The sequence below is a fragment of the Chenopodium album genome, chromosome 3 (assembly GCF_948465745.1).
Source record: "Chenopodium album chromosome 3, dcCheAlbu1.1, whole genome shotgun sequence".
NCBI lineage: Eukaryota > Viridiplantae > Streptophyta > Magnoliopsida > Caryophyllales > Amaranthaceae > Chenopodium > Chenopodium album.
The window spans coordinates 62,036,346-62,042,040 of record NC_137836.1 but is presented as its reverse complement, the minus strand read 5'-3'; positions in this window follow the sequence as shown (position 1 = coordinate 62,042,040).

Here is a 5,695-nt window from a genome sequence, read left to right as displayed (position 1 = left end):
TTGGTAAACTTTTGGGTGAGACGGATTCACAGTAAGTCTGCCGCCATGACAATAAAATCTCATGAGTGCAGAAATAAAACACCTTCTTAATTTAATGTCGTCATTATTCTCTGATGAACGACGATCCTCTAGCTCCGACACAACTTCCTCCGGCACCGGTTGTTCCTCCGGTGAGGAAGATGACGTCGTTTTGGAGGCGGTGATAGCAAGCGCGTGTTCTTCTTCTATGGCGGTGCTAAGAGGAGCACTAAGCTTATCGAGCTCGTCGATAAGAGCAATGACGATAGGTTTTAAATTGAATGAAATTAGAAGAGGTAATCAAAAGAGAGATGAAGACAACCGTGAAAATGAATAATGCTATATCCCCAAATCTCCCTCTATGGAAATACTAGTAAATTACGTATAATTATACCATAGAGATAGACTTAGTCATATTACCGATGCGTGATTACGCAAAGCAACCAAATTTACTAAATAAAACCAGTACTTTGCAGCGGAAAAACTTCAATACTCTCTTATTAATAAACCATAGATAGTAACCATTGTCACAAGTACTCATAAATAAAGACAAGGACCAACATTCCTAATCTAGATGAAGACATTCCCGGGACTCCATATGCTCACATATTGACTTCACATGAAATTAGTCAACACTGCTTACTATTAAGGCAAACAGGGCGAACCAAAACAAGTAAGAATTACGAATTAGGAAAATATGCTAAGTAGGATAAGTGCAAGATAATTAAATTCAATTTATTAATAAACATGCTTTTAAAATTCAATACCAATAATTAATCCAATTATTCCAACTCATGATTAAAAACCAATTCTAATATCAAACAATTCCAATAACTCAACAATTAAATAATAATTAATAAAACCAATTTCTTTTTAAATCCAATTCCCGACCCAAGTGTGCACACCCCCAAGCTAGTCTCCCTATATTACAAGGCTATTCTTGAGGAAAGACTCGGTCACTCAAAGTCCAAAGTTGTTGAAGCTTAAAGGTTTTGATGGTGATTAACATAAATTAGCAAACTTCAATTAATAAGAATTCTCTAAGTTTTATAATTAGAACAGGTGAAGTAGACTTTAATTTGGAAGTGAAAGAGTAACCCAACTATGAAGACTCGAGAAGATTTCAAGGAAAGGTAAAGAAGATAGAAGAAGAGTTCTAACCAGAAACTAACTGATTTCCCAAACAGGAACATGAAGTAGCAAGTTAAGAAGACTAACTTGACCTGTGTTGAAGACATCAAGCTTCAAAAGAACTTGGCCTGCGAGGTTCTAGTTGAGAACTGGAAATCAAGTGACAACAGGAACTTAGTCCTGGGCTGCGTGAAGCCCAAGTATCCTGGAATGCAATAATTGACGAAACAATTTAGTTTTATTAAGTTTTTATTCTTTCATATTGTTGTAAATATGATTGGCAAGTTTATATGAGATCTATTAGAAACGCGACAAAAATATTGGCAAGGTTTATATAGGAAAGTTTTAAAAAGATAGTTTTTATGAAAAGATTTTCTAGAATGATTTTATTTCATAAAAATTGATTGATATTATTCTTTTGATAGTTTATCTTTGATAAGAGCAAGTTTAGCCCCAAGTCTTAAGACTTGGGGTGACATCATCATTTTAAGTCTTAAGACTTATGCTTAAGACTTTTCCCATTTTTCTTCAAAAATCTCAAGCAAGTCTCAAGTTGAGTCAGACTCAACTTAAGACTTGAGATTGGGACCCACTACTCCCACCTCACTTTTATTTTTATTATCTTTTTTTTTTCTTACACTTTTCTACATATAATATGTCAAATATTTAAGTTTTAGGGCTAAAGTGATAAATATGTGTAAGTCTTAGTGAGTCTTAACAAGAATTTGATGACATCATTTTCAATGGGGACCACCAAAAATGATGTCACATTCAAGTCTTAAGACTTGGGGCTAAACTTGCTCTAAGTTCTCTAAAAAGATTTTCGTCTAAAAAGATTTACATAAAACCGTGTTTTGAGATTTTGGTAAAATAACAAAACTATCTTTTGAAAACCCTACTTTCTAAACGAGAAAGTCTTATATAAATTGTAGAAATCTCATTTCATATTTTTTCTGTGAGTTTATACATGAAGAATCTGAAGAGTGCATATTAGTGTAATTTTTCCAAGTTCATTCTTTGTCATATTGGTTTCGGATTTCATATGTGACTTACCTTCATATACTAGAGTTCAATTATTTGTATTGGTTGGGTTCTTGGGTGTGTGTGTGGTTTAGATCTTTGCATACAGTTTTGTAAGCTTCAAGGTTGAAGATGAGTGAGAGTACTTAGGAAGTACAAGTATATCTAAATCAGGGACTTAGGTTGGGTAGAATAGAGTTCAACTATGTAGCAAGTTCAGTCTAGAACTTGTGAGTAAAGATCTGAGCATAATAGGTTGTAACTTGTGTGTTTTTCCTATTATAGTGGATTGGTTTGATTTTGGAAATACCTTAGAGGGTTGAGGTTTTACTTCCAGTTAGGCCCTGGAAGGTTTTCTTGTAAAATGTTGTGTGCATTGCAAGTTCCTTTACATTCTGTTTTAATATTACACAAAAGTAGTTACTAGGAACTCACATACAATTCACCCCCCTCTTGTAGTGTTCGTCTCAACTAACAAAAGTCTTATCAACCGAATCCGTATAGTGGGATTACTATCATACTTGTAAGCTTTGATAATAATAACAATTCAATAAATCAATAAATTCCAATATAAACAAAACTCCTTTTTATTTAATTTCACATTCTTTCAAAATCAAAACTTTTTAAACATGATTAATAATTTTAACTAATCAAACCATGATATAAAATCAAATCCTCAATTTATTTATTTAAAACAAATTATTTTAACAAACTTTTATTTCACAAATCACAATTCTATTAAAAAACCATTCAAGACATGATATCAAGATCAATTTATTAAAACATATATTAAAATCATACTGTATATCATAAATCATAATTCAAATCAATTTAGTTCAATCACCAATAAAATCATATAAAACATTCTATTCAAACCAATCATTTTCAAAGGTATCTAGCCAACTAAACGTACCTTGATCCTTGCTAGCAAAAATCACACAAAAGGAGCTCAAGAACCTTGATTTATTCCAATTTCTTTCCTTAATTAGTTAAACCTATCTTTTAGCTTTATTATAAACCCTTTTTAGGATTATAATTCATTATCTATCATATAAGAACCCTAGTTTTCTCTATAGACTTTATTTTTCATTGTAATTGAAGATTTTACATTCAAGATTCTTTGTCGTTTTACTCCCGTAATTCAAGATTCGGTATTTTAATTTCTTATTCTCTTTAATTCCTTTGATTGTTGATTATGTTTTCCTTAATTTTTGTTATTGTTTTTCATTAATATGTGAGTAGTTTCCTAATTCCAAGATCTAGCGAAACTCGAATATTGTTAATGCATGATTTAACTCTTTAAATTCTCTAATGGTAATTGCAATTAATATGCTTAATTGATTATGCTCATGCCAATACTAGATTAGGGATAATTAGTATTATTATTAATCCATTGTTTTAATCGCCACGGGAGTTGGGTTTTGACAGGTTTAAATAGATCAATTAAGGGTTTGTAGTTCATCACGAGAGTAGATGAACGGATGATTAGGAAGTTAGATTAATGTTCTTAATGTCTTTAATTTGCATGATTCCACGAGAGTAGGATTGATTGTGATTAGGGAAGCCATTGATAACTCAAAAGAGATCTTTGGTATTTTCTAGGGATTACTTTTCCTCATTAATCAATTGAATTATGTGTTAGGGTTAAAACGATTATTGCATAATTGTATTTGTGGTGATGCTTGATCTTGGATGTTTTAGCATTTGATTTATTATATTACTTAGATTTAAAAGCTTTAATTAGTTCTTTAGATATTAATTCTCAATATTAATTTGGTTACTTGCGTAGGATTATTTTGAGTCTGTTTAATTAGTTGTACCTTAGTCTTTTGGGATTTGATCTTTGCCTGCCTATCTACATAGTAGTGGTTTTGTTAGGTTATCTTTGTTAGGTACACGACACGCCTATCAATTAAATTATATAAGACTTTTGACCGGATCCAATCCTCTTTTTTTTGGTTTAATATATGAGGGCTAGACACTTGGAACTAAGGGTAAGCATCCACAATGGATAGCTACATCTCTTGTAGCTTTGGGTTGCAACATCATTATACTCAAACTAAATCAATTTAAGATACAACGTCCATAATGGTAAGCTACGACCTTTTTGTTAGAAAAAAAAGGAGAAATAAATAATGCAAAAAAAGAAATCACAAACAATTTATTCATTCAAAGTGGAAAATACTTAAATACATGTTTTAGGTGTAGGTTATGTAGTTCACCAACTAAAGTTACAACCCTTGTAGATCCACACTAATAAGCTACTAGGTATAACTATTGCAAGCAAGCTAAGGACTTATTACATACCACTGTGGATAAGATAATCCCCACTTCAAGCACTTTCATTTGGCAAGCAAGATATACCACTGGATAAGATAATCCCCACTTCAAGCACTTTCATTTGGCAAGCAAGATTCTAACCCCAAATCTCTAGGATTTAAGGTAAAATTTCTTATTAAGTAAGCCAAAGTTTGCTTGGTCTTTATGGAATTTAGTGACTGACAGGGTAAAGTCGTATCCCCTAATCAAAAGTAAATACCTAAGTCCTCTAAGTAAAGTAGATAGGGAAGTAGGGTCGAACTCCACAGGGAAACAAGTCTTTCTATTCCTAATTAACTAATATAATCTAGATTATGAAGTGACCAATATTTATATTTGAATAATAAACTAAACTACGAAGATCGAGAATAGGGAGAAAACAAAATATAAAAGGATCTAGGGCACAGGTTCACCAATAAATAATACTCCAGGGTAAAACATAACAATCAATCATTGACATTGCATAAATAACATGATTAACAGGCTCTCGCAATTTATTAATCAACATAGATCTAACAGGCTCTCGCAATTTACTAGATCTAAGTTCCTATTGAAAATAGCCTTTAATATCAAATTAACATCTGCTCGATTCATCAATTCAATATTGCTATACTTTTACAAGCCATAATTGTAAAGCGTTAAAACAATTAAATAAGAAATTATCATGCAATATCAAAAATCAATAATAGTCAATCATCAATGCATCAATTAACCAGATCGTAAAGGGCTTTCGCTACGTATTACAATCACAGAATTAATCTACCGGCATTAAATCTCATCTTTCGAATCTCGACTTAACCATTTATAAATTAACCTGCCTATTGAAACTAGACCTAAACATTAATTCTCATCTGTCGAATCTCGAATCAATATTGTCAAACACATACATAAAAGATCAGGCCTAACCTAGTCATGGAGCATTAAATCAATCAATAGGAAATTAATCTAGCATTGACAATTAACAACAATAAATTACCCCTTTATATTATTTAAGGATCCCCACAAACCCTAGAAATAAAACTACTCAGACATAATTAAATATAAAATAAACAAAGCAATTAAAGGAGACATGATTAAAGGAATAGAATAAATAAATAAGATTAAGAGAAGAGAAATAGTTACCAAACAAATCTGGAATTAAGAATGGATTAAGAACAAAGGTTTAAGAGGGAGAAAATCTAAGAGAAATTAAGAGAGTAAAGAAAGA